We start from the raw sequence: 15,636 nt of genomic DNA on the forward strand, positions 1-15,636 counted from the left end.
TCTGCCGTTGGAACCTTCTTAGTGAGTAAGGTGCTGGATTGACGTCCAAGGCATGCCAGGCGGTCTGCATCCTCATTACCGTGTATGCCACTGTGTCCAGGGACCCAGCAGATGGAGGTGAGCGAGTCGCAAGATTGTTCGATAGCCTGCACATATGGGTGCCTGGAGTTTCCGGAGGATAGTGCGGTTATAACAGACAAGGAGTCGGAAAAAATAACAACTGGAACATCTTCGGGTTTCTTTGTGATAGCGAGAGCGATGGCAGAAGCTTCAGCGGAGAAGACAGAGCCCGGCGGGGGAAGGCGAGTTGAAAGACCAGCTCCAACTCCACTCACACCCACCCCTACCCTTCCATTTAACTTTGATCTGTCGGTGAATATCTTCAGGTGGTTTGAGTACCTTCTATTGACATGTTATTTTCACTTATACTTGAATATTTCAGATTTTATAAACGTGGGAGCAAAAATGTGAAGTTTTTAACATCATTGGAGACCCCAAACTACTATATACTCAAATAGACTTGTCATATTGACTTTAATGCTTACAAAAGGATGTCATACATTTAATTACTAATTTTTTTGCTAATTTTTGTATGGAAAAAGTAAAAAACATGATAAAGTAAGCTTACCCTATTCATAGGGTTCTAGAGTGCCACGCATCAAACCTTCTTAACTTTATTGTGCATAGTTTAGACAGTTAAAAAAGTGCCTGTTCGTGCATTTTGATTTGTACCTTTCTTTCTTATACGAAGTTGAAGTTGGTGTAAAAAAATGTAAAAATCCTCAATAACTTTGAAACGAATGAGTATTTTTACATACAGTCGTCGACAAAATTATGTAGCTTTGATACCTACACATTTGTCTTGAACATAGTTTGCACGAAATGTCACAATGAAAAAAGTAACATTAAAAAAAATAGATTTAAGGGGGTTGCCATAGAAATCGCCTTATAAATCGATAACCTTGAATCCTACAAGATTTTGTTGAAAAACTTAACAAAATGTTTCACTATGAGCATTTCTAAAACTTTGTCGAAGACACCAACTTTCTACCTCGTCAGTATAAAAAGTTAATTTGTTTAGTTTGATCATAGTAAGCCATGCTTAATTTCAATTGTTATCAGATTGTGGGGAGCATTCAAACGAACACTTCCTCCAAAGACACCCTGTGAATATATTCGATGGTTTGTCCTCTAGTGAATTAAGTTCACGTTTTTGGCGTTTCCGACCACTGTGGGTTGGTATCAGGCCCTGCGAGCCAGCCGTAAAAAACCAATTGCAGCGAAAAGTCAACAAGATAAGAATGCGAACCGATACCAATGGCGAAGACCACTGCGACGAAAAGGGACTAGCGATTGGAAGCTCGGAACGTTGAACTGCAGATCTCTCAACTCCATCGGGAGCACTCGCGAACTCGCCGATGTTCTCAAGGACCACGGGTTCGGAATCGTAGCGCTGCAGGAGGTGTGTTGGACAGTATCAATGGTGCGAACGTTTAGAGGTAATCATACCATCTACCAGAGCTGCGGCAACACACATGAGCTAGGGACAGCTTTTATTGTGATGGACGATATGCAAAGGCGCGTGATCGGTTGGTGGCCGATCGACGAAAGAATGTGCAGGTTGAGAATCAAGGGCCGTTTCTTCAACATCAGCATAATAAACGTGCACAGCCCTCACTCCGGAAGCACCATTTTACTTTATTTTTTATTTACGTGACTTTAAAAAAAAAAAATTTTCATTCGTCACGCATTCCGGAAGCACCGATGATGACAAAGACGGTTTCTACGCGCAGCTCGAACGAAAATACGACCGCTGCCCAAGCCACGACGTCAAGATCATCATTGGGGACTTAAATGCTCAGGTACGCTAAGAGGAGGAATTCAGACCGACGATTAGGAAGTTCAGCGCTCACAAGCTGACGAATGAGAACGGCCTTCGACTCATTGATTTCGCCGCCTCCAAGAACATGGCCATTCGTAGCACCTTCTTCCAGCACAGCCTCTCTTATCGTTACACCTGGAGATCACCGCTTCAGACGGAATCGCAAATCGACCACGTCCTGATCGATAGACGGCACTTGTCCGACATTATCGACGTCAGGACCTATCGTGGCGCTAACATCGACTCTAACCACTACCTGGTGATAGTTAAATTGCGCTTAAAACTATCCGTCATTAATCATGAACGGTTCCTGTAGCAACCAGATGTCGCTACTGCATACGCGACGTGGCCCCTCTAGATAACTGCTGGAGAACGGTAAAAGCAGCCATCAACAACGTAGCTGAGGACATTGTCGGGTACGAGGAACGGAGACGACGAAACCATTGGTTCGACGAGGAGTGCAGAGCGGTTTTGGAGGAGAAGAATGCAGCGGGAGCGGTCATACTGCAGCATGGAACCCGACAGAATGTAGAACGATACAAATAGAAGCGGAGGCAGCAGACACGCCTCTTCCGGGAGAAATAAAAACGCCGCTTGGAAGAAGCGAAGTGCGAGGAAATGGAACTGCTGTGCCGTTCTCAAGATACATGGGAGTTCTAACAGAAGCTCAACGCATCCCGCAAAGGCTTCGTGCCGCAAGCCGAAATGTGTAGGGATAAGGACGGGAGCCTGCTGATGGACAACCGTGAGGTGATCGAAAGGTGGAAGCAGCGCTTCGACGAGCACCTGAACGGCGAGGAGAATGTAGATAGAGATGACCAAGGCAACGGAGGATTTGACTACGTCAGTGCAGTTGAGTACTGGAATGAACCAACTCCCACGTTGAGGGAAGTTAAGGATGTCATCCAACAGCTCAAGAACAACAAAGCAGCTGGCAAAGATGGTATCGCAGCAGAACTCATCAAGTTGGACCCGGAAAAGTTGGCCACTTGTCTACACCGATTAGTAGTCAGGGCCTAGGAAACCGAACAGCTACCGGAGGAGTGGAAAGAAGGGGTGATCTGCCCCATTCACAAGAAAGGCGACCATTTGGAGTGTGAGAACTTCCGAGCGATCACAATTTTGAATGCCGCCTACAAAGTGCTAGCCCAGATCATCTTCCGTCGTCTATCACCTAAAGTAAATGAGTTCGTGGGAAGTTATCAAGCTGGCTTCATCGATGGCCGGTCGACAACGGACCAGATTTTCACCGTACGCCAAATCCACCAGAAATGCCGTGAATACCAGGTCTCAACGCATCACCTGTTCATCGACTTCAAGGCGGCATACGACAGTATCGACCGCGTAGAGCTATGGAAAATCATGGACGAAAACAGTTTTCCCGGGAAGCTGACTCGACTGATCAAAGCAACGATGGACGGTGTAAGGATTTCGGGTGAACTTTCCAGTCCATTCGAATCTCGACGGGAACTGAGACAAGGTGATGGACTCTCGTGTCTACTATTCAACATCGCTCTGGAAGGTGTGATGCAACGAGCCGGGCTCAACAGCCGGGGCACGATCTTCACGAAATCCGGCCAATTTGTATGCTTCGCGGACGACATGGACATTATCGCCCGAACATTTGGAACGGTGACAGACCTGTACACCCGCCTGAAACGCGAAGCAGCGAAGGTCAGACTGGTGGTAAATGCGTCCAAAACAAAGTATATGCTGGTAGGCGGAACGGAAAACGACAGGATCCGGCTAGGAAACAGTGTTACGATCGACGGGGATACCTTCGAGGTAGTGGAGGATTTTGTCTACCTAGGATCCTTATTACCGGCTGACAATAACGTGAGCCGTGAAATCCGAAGACGCATCATCGGGCCTACTATGGGCTCCAGAAGATATTGCGGTTAACCGTGGTGTCCGACGCGGTACCCGGGTACCTTTTTAAGTTTCAATTAATTAAATTCCTATGTTTTATCCATAGCTGGAAATTGAAACTTTGTGGCATATTAGAACTTGACTAAGTCAAGCTTTTGGGTTAATAATATTGTTGATATAGTAAGGGTGGGAGTGAGGAGGGGCTCCTGCATTTTTTTACTGCGTAACAGGCCGACGTGGGTACCCGGGTACCTACAAAACTAAAATGCCCGTAACTAAGGTAATATCCAACCGATTTCGATACTTTTGGCCGTTTTGGATTCAGGAACTCATCCACTTTTGGACTCGGTAAAAGTGAATTGGGTTACTCCATTCGGTTCCCGGGAATCTGGGTTTCCGGAAGCAGGTTCCAGTGCTGGGGTAGTATTTGCGAACTTCAATGGAATACTAGCAATATGGGTATCAAAATTCTTGGAATTGCATCAGTAGGCTGTATCTCGTGGTTTTGGAACCATTCGGTGATTTGACCCCGGAACGGACATTCCGGAGCAGGTTCCCGTGGGGCCGTGAGTGGCCATTCCATTCCAATTCCATTTTTCAAATTGCCATAGGGTCCCGTAACAGACTTCCGAGACAATTTGAAAAATTTTGATACTCATATTGTTAGTACATTATTAAAATTTACAAATCATATCCTAGTACTGGAACATTACTTCGGAAAATCCGGATTACCAAAAACCATATCCATTATTCCGGTTCTATTGTACAGAATCAAAAAGTGGACGAGTTCCTGAATCCAAAATATCTAAAAGTGTCCAAATCGGTTAAAGGAAGCCATAGTTATGAGCATTTCAATTTGTGGGTACCCGGGTACCCTCGTTGGCCTGTTAAAGGTGTTTTTTTTGTTGGACACATAACTGTTAAGCTTTCACCCCAGCACCAAATGCACCATGTACAAAACGCTTATAAGACCGGTGGTTCTCTACGGGCACGAGACTTGGACCATGCTCGAGGAGGACCTGCAAGCGCTAGGAGTTTTCGAGCGACGGGTGCTAAGGACGATCTTCGGCGGTGTGCAGGAGAACGGTGGCCAAAACTGGAAGGATACGGTGGGCAGGGCATGTTGCAAGAATGCCGGACAACAATCCTGCAAAGATAGTGTTCGCTAATGATCCGGTTGGTACAAGTAGGCGAGGAGCGCAGATCGAGTATTGTGGAGGCAAATTTTTGATTCAGTGTTATCATGAAATTGATGTTGAACTAAATAAATGAAATGAAAAACAACTAACTTCTTCTTCAGAGGACACTTCAACCAGAATATTGGATGGTTAAACGTAGAGCTGTTATCAATTCTAGGATAATCACCCTGGTACGGATGCACCTGATTTTCGTTTTTCGATTCGTGCTCTGTGGTTTTCCATTTCTTGATGGACAATCCAAGGCTTTCTTGGATCTTCAAAACTAGTGTTCTTGTGCACATTACTAACGTATGCGGAATAAAATTTGGACAAAATTCAAAAGGCAATTTTTTTGTAGAAAACCCTTTATTAAATGTTCTCTCTAAATGAAAACATTTGTCAGCTTTTTAACTTAATGTAGAAAAAAATTTGAGCTCATTCGAGAAGCTTTACGACAGTTTGCAGGAACTTTTTGCAAAGGAGTCGAAAAAATTGATGTTACCATATTTTTAATTTCTTTCTTAATTTTGATTATCATTTTTGTTAGTCTTATGTCGAAAATTATGAGCATTTACTCTCTGCTTCATATTATCCCCGAAAAACATCATTTGGACGCAGTTGTGGTACATTTGGAGGGATATCAGCCTTTTGTACAAAATATATACCATAATCCTCCAATGCGCAAAACTTTTTTTTGGTATAATAGCTAAGTGCCAGATTGGGCGTTCGCTGCCATTTTGTTCACATGGTATCTCCTAGTGGGTCGTAATTAACACTGGATATTTGAAATAAGTGTGCCTAGAGTATGACGTTTAGTATGGTGCTTTGCGCAGGGTTGCATTTTTGTTTTAATGCTGGAAGCGTTGTCCAAATTTCATTCCGCATACGTTACTTTTGTCTACGGAGTCGTGCGTCCATCATTTTTTTAGCTGCAACTACCCTTGGCAAGCATGGTACTTTCAGTTACTCGGTGCTCTGCTACTGTTGCTGTTGAAGCTGATGCTGCTTTTTCTTCTGGTCGTTCTGTTGTTGTACTAGTAGGCTTTGCCGAGATGGTGACCGCGGCAAACCACTTTTAGCGAAGGGATTCGCCGCGCCTACTCCGTCTGTATGGGTTTCGTCGTCGTCGTTAACATCTTTGTTGTTGCTAGTGTTCTTTTCTTCATTGTGCTCCATTTTATTGAGTCCCAACTCTACCTCTTGTGATTCCGTGCAGTGATCTAGGGAAGCCATGCTAGGATGGACACTATGCTTCAAGGGGATAGTGTTCAGAACCGGATCGGCGTAAATCGGACATCTCAACTTAGAACCCACCGGATTTAGTGACGATTTTCGAACGGGGACAGAGACAGCTGTCCAAGAAAATGATACCTGATTGAGGAATGCTAGTATGCAATAATTAGGATCTTGTGCGATCGACCCTAATATTCCGATTGACACTCCGTTGTTGGATAAATGCGCTTCAAGCGGCTTGCACTCACCTTGATGAAGCCTGAAGACTGATGGTCCAATATCAAGCATCCTGGAAGTCTGAAATACATTCGATCATGATTCGGAACACCCAGATTGTTCGGCCATTATTATGTTAATGCCCCATAACTGCTTAATTAGTTAGAACCATTAATTTGATAATTGCCGTGTTTCTTTCGCGGACGGTAGAATTCTCTACCGATAATATAATTATTCAAAGTTTTAGTAACCAGAAAAAGACCCCTTTGGCGACACACTTTCCCCCATCGGTCGGACCAGCAACCGCCCCATTCCACCGTTCAACATCCTTTGCATTCTCGTCACTCCGACATTATGCGGCAATGCTCAGTCGATTTCATTATAATAACAAACGCATTTAAGTAAGACAACCACGCAAATAATCAAAAGAGAAAAAGCAGTCTGATGCTTCCCTGCACCGCCCATTTTTTTTATTTGCTTTTCTTCGCGGAGGGTACCGAGTTCAGAAATGCCATCATCGGCGATATGTATTTCAATCAAACGAGCCAAGTGACACTCCGAACGTCCCTCCTTTCCATCATAAACATCGCCAGCATCAACGGTTGCGTTCTTCAATGTGACGTGTCATCGTGCACAGCTTTTTATTTCGAAAATTTCCATTGAAACAAGTTGAAAAGCAAGTTTCTTTTTCTTTTTGCTACTTTTCGTTTTGGTTCTTCGCGCAATTAGGGCCGGCTTGTCGGGTGAGTTGACTCGGTGAAAATAAACAGAATGAAAACGTTTTTTAGACTCAATTTTTTTTGGGATTGGTTCTAAGGGATGAACGAAATTATTGGAGTGCTGGCATCGACTGCTTTTAAAAATTATACCGTGATCATTTACTTGGAACTTAATTTTTCTTTCTATTTATTTTATCCGAAGCCCTATAGTTTCGGTGACTCCGAAGCTTTGTCTCACATAGCTTATAGTCAGGACGCCTCTTCCACTGCTCTGCGATCAACGCCAACAATGTCGATGTCGTTCGTAAATAATAATGCAATCTATTTTTTCCCCATGCAAACAATTAAGCGCAATATTTAGAAAAGCATCCCTAGCACTAATAATTAAGAACTGTTTAACATTTTACGATTTTCACCAACAACGACGCCGCCGGCAGCAGCAATAAGCCTCGTTCGTCGTCGTTCAGAATGAACACATTTCGTTGAAAAGGAAGCGTTATTTTTTCTCTGTCTCCCCCTCCATCCGACACTGTCTCCTGGGTAATTTTCCAAGTCAAAGAATGAAAAAGGGCAAAAAAATTCGACCACCACCATCAACGGGGGAACCGAAAAACAGACTCGTCAGCATATGCAAACCACTGAACGAACCAAAAAAACGGGTGCTGTTTAAAGTTCATTATCGTTAATTTATGTATATGCATGCAGTGGCAGAAGAAGCAGCTTCAGCATCATCATCATCCGGAGCCGGACATGTGATGCTGATATGTCGGGGTCCGGATCCTGGTAATTCTGCCTGACGGTTATGACAAAACAGCTAAGAATCCCATCACACATGGATGCGGGAGGCGAATTTACACATTGCATGGCAAAAAATTTGTTTCTGGTCGTGTCTGGCTTTATCCGACAGGGAGCAGTCCGCAAATTTCATCATTAGTCCTAAACAAGTTGATTCTCTGTCTTTTGCTCAATGTTCCAGAGATTGCAAATCATTTTGCGATTAAATGTTGCTGATTTTTTTATCGGGAATACTTGCACGATATAGAGATGCACCAAAAAGCAGGTGAATAGGTTTTACCTTTATATATTTAACATGTGATTCATACAATCCAAAAATATAGAAATAAATTTCAAAACACTGAATTTGTTGCCAAAAAATGCCTTCTTTTCATAACTTATGAATTTTACAACTTTCTGATAAAAATCCTTGAAGAAGGTCCCAAACGGACCGAAACGTCGAATTGGGACAAGATAGTGTATTTCTAAACCGCAGACTGCACAGCCAAAACACATGACCTTAAACATCATTGAGTCTATTATACTATTCTATATTCGAGTCTTCGAATTTTTGAGTTACGGTTTGATCATTTGATCATTGTGCGGCAAATTGTGCCGAAAGTGCTTTATGCTCTAATGTGTACGCCATGTGCCTCGTACAGGCCCCTTATGTGCCCCAAGTGCGCCCTGTGTGTACCGGCGACGTACTCGGGATGCACTCTGCCCGATTGCCGTTTTGAGGAAAGTGTGCCCAAGTGCGTCCCGTTTGTGCCTGAATGCTCGAATACGCCATGCCGTGTGTCCTCTGTATGTGCACCACGGCGCTTGGTGTCCCATATGTACCCATATGTACCTCGAGTGCACCTTGTGTATCCGTCGAGTGCTCCGCGTATGTCCCTCGAGGGTACCCTGAATGAGTCCTAAGTGTGTCCTCGTTGCGCCACATATGTGCCTCAAAAAGGCCGGAGAGCGCACGCAGTGTAGTTCAACTGTCCCCTGAATATGCATTGAGTGCGCCCCGTATGTGCCGCTAGCCCCGTTAATAGCGAAAATGTGTCAATAGTGCCCTATGTATGTGCCTCAAGAGCGCCTTATATGTCTCAAATGCGCCCAGTGTCCCCCCTAAGCTCGCTCCGTATGTGTTAATCAAGAATCTAGAATCAAGAATCAAAAATCAAACATCAAACATCAAACATCAAACATCAAACATCAAACATCAAACATCAAACATCAAATATCAAACATCAAATATCAAACATCAAACATCAAACATCAAACATCAAACATCAAACATCAAATATCAAACATCAAATATCAAACATCAAACATCAAACATCAAACATCAAACATCAAACATCAAACATCAAACATCAAACATCAAACATCAAACATCAAACATCAAACATCAAACATCAAACATCAAACGTCAAACGTCAAACATCAAACATCAAACATCAAACATCAAACATCAAACATCAAACATCAAACATCAAACGTCAAACGTCAAACATCAAACATCATACATCAAACATCAAACATCAAAGAAAATCGAGAATCGATAAAATCGAGAATCGATAAAATCGAGAATCGATAAAATCGAGAAACGATAAAATCGAGAATCGATGAAATACAGAATCGATAAAATCGAGAATCGATAAAATCGAGAATCGATAAAATAGGGAATCGATAAAATCGAGAATCGATAAAATCTAGAATCGATAAAATCTAGAATCGATAAAATCTAGAATCGATAAAATCTAGAATCTATAAAATCTAGAATCGATAAAATCTAGAATCGATAAAATCTAGAATCGATAAAATCTAGAATCGATAAAATCTAGAATCGATAAAATCTAGAATCGATAAAATCGATAAAATCTAGAATCGATAAAATCTAGAATCGATAAAATCTAGAATCGATAAAATCTAGAATCGATAAAATCTAGAATCGATAAAATCTAGAATCGATAAAATCTAGAATCAATAAAATCTAGAATCGATAAAATCTAGAATCGATAAAATCTAGAATCGATAAAATCTAGAATCGATAAAATCTAGAATCGATAAAATCGAGAATCGAGTAAAACGAGAATCGAGTCAATCGAGAAAATCGAGAAAATCGAGAAAATCGAGAAAATCGAGAAAATCGAGAAAATCGAGAAAATCGAGAAAATCGAGAAAATCGAGAAAATCGAGAAAATCGAGAAAATCGAGAAAATCGAGAAAATCGAGTGAATCGAGAAAATCGAGTAAATCGAGAAAATCGAGTAAATCGAGAAAATCGAGTAAATCGAGAAAATCGAGTAAATCGAGTAAATCGAGAAAATCGAGAAAATCGAGAAAATCGAGAAAATCGAGAAAATCGAGAAAATCGAGTAAATCGAGAAAAACGAGAAAATCGAGTGAATCGAAAAAATCAAAAAAATCGAGAAAATCAGGAAAATCGAGAAAATCGAGAATAGAGAAAATCGAGAAAATCGAGAAAATCGAGTAAATCGAGAAAATCGAGAAAATCGAGTGAATCGAGAAAATCGAGTAAATCGAGTAAATCGAGTAAATCGAGCAAATCGAGAAAATCGAGAATCGAGAAAATCGAAAATCGAGAATCGAGAAAATCGAGAATCGAGAAAATCAAGAAAATCGAGAATCAAGGAAATCGAGAAAATCGATAATCAAGAAAATTGATAATCGAGAAAATCGATAATCGAGAAAATCGATAATCGAGAAACGAGAAAATCGAAGAAAATCGAGAAAATCGATAATCGAGAAAATCGATAATCGCGAAAATCGATAATCGAAAAAATCGATAATCGAAAAAATCGATAATAGAGAAATTCGATAATCGAGAAATTCGATAATCGAGAAAATCGATAATCGAGAAAATCGATAATCGAGAAAATCGATAATCGAGAAAATCGATAATCGAGAAAATCGATAATCGAGAAAATCGATAATCGAGAAAATCGATAATCGAGAAAATCGATAATCGAGAAAATCGATAATCGAGAAAATCGATAATCGAGAAAATCGATAATCGAGAAAATCGATAATCGAGAAAATCGATAATCGAGAAAATCGATAATCGAGAAAATCGATAATCGAGAAAATCGATAATCGAGAAAATCGATAATCGAGAAAATCGATAATCGAGAAAATCGATAATCGAGAAAATCGATAATCGAGAAAATCGATAATCGAGAAAATCGATAATCGAGAAAATCGATAATCGAGAAAATCGATAATCGAGAAAATCGATAATCGAGAAAATCGATAATCGAGAAAATCGATAATCGATAATCGAGAAAATCGATAATCGAGAAGATCGATAATCGAGAAGATCGATAATCGAGAAAATCGATGATCGAGAAAATCGATAATCGAGAAAATCGATAATCGAGAAAATCGATAATCGAGAAAATCGATAATCGAGAAAATCGATAATCGAGAAAATCGATAATCGAGAAAATAGAAAATCGAGAAAATAGAGAATCGAGAAAATAGAGAATCGAGAAAATAGAGAATCGATAATCGAGAAAATCGAGAATCGAGAATCGAGAATCGAGAATCGAGAATCGAGAATCGAGAATCGAAAATCAAGAATCGAGAATCGAGAATCGAGAATCGAGAATCGAGAATCGAGAATCGAGAATCGAGAATCGAGAATTGAGAATCGAGAATCGAGAATCGAGAATCGAGAATCGAGAATCGAGAATCGAGAATCGAGAATCGAGAATCGAGAATCGAGAATCGAGAATCGAGAATCGAGAATCGAGAATCGAGAATCGAGAATCGAGAATCGAGAATCGAGAATCGAGAATCGAGAATCGAGAATCGAGAATCGAGAATCGAGAATCGAGAATCGAGAATCGAGAATCGAGAATCGAGAATCGAGAATCGAGAATCGAGAATCGAGAATCGAGAATCGAGAATCGAGAATCGAGAATCGAGAATCGAGAATCGAGAATCGAGAATCGAGAATCGAGAATCGAGAATCGAGAATCGAGAATCGAGAATCGAGAATCGAGAATCGAGAATCGAGAATCGAGAATCGAGAATCGAGAATCGAGAATCGAGAATCGAGAATCGAGAATCGAGAATCGAGAATCGAGAATCGAGAATCGAGAATCGAGAATCGAGAATCGAGAATCGAGAATCGAGAATCGAGAATCGAGAATCGAGAATCGAGAATCGAGAATCGAGAATCGAGAATCGAGAATCGAGAATCGAGAATCGAGAATCGAGAATCGAGAATCGAGAATCGAGAATCGAGAATCGAGAATCGAGAATCGAGAATCGAGAATCGAGAATCGAGAATCGAGAATCGAGAATCGAGAATCGAGATTCGAGCATCGAGAATCGAGCATCGAGAATCGAGAATCGAGAATCGAGAATCGAGAATCGAGAATCGAGAATCGAGAATCGAGAATCGAGAATCGAGAATCGAGAATCGAGAATCGAGAATCGAGAATCGAGAATCGAGAATCGAGAATCGAGAATCGAGAATCGAGAATCGAGAATCGAGAATCGAGAATCGAGAATCGAGAATCGAGAATCGAGAATCGAGAATCGAGAATCGAGAATCGAGAATCGAGAATCGAGAATCGAGAATCGAGAATCGAGAATCGAGAATCGAGAATCGAGAATCGAGAATCGAGAATCGAGAATCGAGAATCGAGAATCGAGAATCGAGAATCGAGAATCGAGAATCGAGAATCGAGAATCGAGAATCGAGAATCGAGAATCGAGTATCGAGAATCGAGAATCGAGAATCGAGATTCGAGCATCGAGAATCGAGCATCGAGAATCGAGCATCGAGAATCGAGAATCGAGAATCGAGAATCGAGAATCGAGAATCGAGAATCGAGAATCGAGAATCGAGAATCGAGAATCGAGAATCGAGAATCGAGAATCGAGAATCGAGAATCGAGAATCGAGAATCGAGAATCGAGAATCGAGAATCGAGAATCGAGAATCGAGAATCGAGAATCGAGAATCGAGAATCGAGAATCGAGAATCGAGAATCGAGAATCGAGAATCGAGAATCGAGAATCGAGAATCGAGAATCGAGAATCGAGAATCGAGAATCGAGAATCGAGAATCGAGAATCGAGAATCGAGAATCGAGAATCGAGAATCGAGAATCGAGAATCGAGAATCGAGAATCGAGAATCGAGAATCGAGAATCGAGAATCGAGAATCGAGAATCGAGAATCGAGAATCGAGAATCGAGAATCGAGAATCGAGAATCGAGAATCGAGAATCGAGTATCGAGAATCGAGAATCGAGAATCGAGATTCGAGCATCGAGAATCGAGCATCGAGAATCGAGCATCGAGAATCGAGAATCGAGAATCGAGAATCGAGTATCGAGAATCGAGAATCGAGAAAATAGAGAATCGAGAATCGAGAATCGAGAATCGAGAATCGAGAATCGAGAATCGAGAATCGAGAATCGAGAATCGAGAATCGAGAATCGAGAATCGAGAATCGAGAATCGAGAATCGAGAATCGAGAATCGAGAATCGAGAATCGAGAATCGAGAATCGAGAATCGAGAATCGAGAATCGAGAATCGAGAATCGAGAATCGAGAATCGAGAATCGAGAATCGAGAATCGAGAATCAAGAATCGAGAATCGAGAATCGAGAATCGAGAATCGAGAATCGAGAATCGAGAATCGAGAATCGAGAATCGAGAATCGATGAAATCGAGAATCGAGAATCGAGAATCGAGAGTCGAGGGTCGAGAATAGAGAATCGAGAATCGAGAATCGAGAATCGAGAATCGAGAATTGAGAATCGAGAATCGAAATTCAAAAATCGATAAAATCGAGAATCGAGGAAATCGAGAAACGAGAAAATCGAGAATCGAGGATGGAAAAAATCGAGAATCGAGAATTGAGAATCGAAAATCGAGAATCGAAAATCAAGAATCGATAAAATCGAGGAAATCGAGAAACGAGAAAATCGAGAATCGAGAATCAAGAATCGAGAATCGAGAATCGAGAATCGAGAATCGAGAATCGAGAATCGAGAATCGAGAATCGAGAATCGAGAATCGAGAATCGAGAATCGAGAATCGAGAATCAAGAATCGAGAATCGAGAATCGAGAATCGAGAATCGAGAATCGAGAATCGAGAATCGAGAATCGAGAATCGAGAATCGAGAATCGAGAATCGAGAATCGAGAATCGAGAATCGAGAATCGAGAATCGAGAATCAAGAATCGAGAATCGAGAATCGAGAATCGAGAATCGAGAATCGAGAATCGAGAATCGAGAATCGAGAATCGAGAATCGAGAATCGAGAATCGAGAATCGAGAATCGATGAAATCGAGAATCGAGAATCGAGAATCGAGAGTCGAGGGTCGAGAATAGAGAATCGAGAATCGAGAATCGAGAATCGAGAATCGAGAATTGAGAATCGAGAATCGAAATTCAAAAATCGATAAAATCGAGAATCGAGGAAATCGAGAAACGAGAAAATCGAGAATCGAGGATGGAAAAAATCGAGAATCGAGAATTGAGAATCGAAAATCGAGAATCGAAAATCAAGAATCGATAAAATCGAGGAAATCGAGAAACGAGAAAATCGAGAATCGAGAATCAAGAATCGAGAATCGAGAATCGAGAATCGAGAATCGAGAATCGAGAATCGAGAATCGAGAATCGAGAATCGAGAATCGAGAATCGAGAATCGAGAATCGAGAATCGAGAATCGATGAAATCGAGAATCGAGAATCGAGAATCGAGAGTCGAGAGTCGAGAATAGAGAATCGAGAATCGAGAATCGAGAATCGAGAATCGAGAATCGAGAATCGAGAATTGAGAATCGAGAATCGAAAATCGAAATTCAAAAATCGATAAAATCGAGAATCGAGGAAATCGAGAAACGAGAAAATCGAGAATCGAGGATGGAAAAAATCGAGAATCGAGAATTGAGAATCGAAAATCGAGAATCGAAAATCAAGAATCGATAAAATCGAGGAAATCGAGAAACGAGAAAATCGAGAATGGAGAAAATCGAGAAAATCGAAAATTGAGAAAAGAATCGAGAATCGAGAAAATCAAGAATCGAGAAAATCGAGAAAACCGACAATCGAGAATCGAGAAATTCGAGAATCGATAAAATCGAGAATCGATAAAATCGAGAATCAATAAAATCTAGAATCGATAAAATCGAGAATCGATAAAATCGAGAATCGATAAAATCGAGAATCGATAAACTCGAGAACCGAGATGCGAGAAAATCGAAAATCGAGAAACTCGAGAATCGAGAAACTCGAGAATCGAGAAACTCGAGAATCGAGAAACTCGAGAATCGAGAAACTCGAGAATCGAGAAACTCGAGAATCGAGAAACTCGAGAATCGTTGAATTTTACAAGTCACGTAATTTTACTTCACATATGGCGTTTGTTTAAAATGTTGAAGGGTGTAATTTTATGGCACTGCCCATGGAAAGTACATTTTTCATGTAAAATTAAACAGAACACAGCAATATCTCGTCATTTTGTCAATTACGGTTTGTTGGATTGTGGCAAGTTTAGAATTACTTCAACGATAAAATTCAGATTTTATAGGTGTGTGAGTATGCCCCTTGTATACCTCAAATGCAGTCCGTATGTGCCTCGAGTGCGCAAGTTTGCCTTGAGTACGTCTTAATGTGCCTCGTTTGTGCCCGAATGCGCTCCCTATGTCCAGAGTGCGTCCGTTTGCGATGCATGTGAGCTCCCTAGGATAGTAGGATCCGGGTGACCCTATGTGAACC

This window comes from Topomyia yanbarensis, chromosome 3, assembly GCF_030247195.1.
Source record: "Topomyia yanbarensis strain Yona2022 chromosome 3, ASM3024719v1, whole genome shotgun sequence".
Lineage (NCBI taxonomy): Eukaryota > Metazoa > Arthropoda > Insecta > Diptera > Culicidae > Topomyia > Topomyia yanbarensis.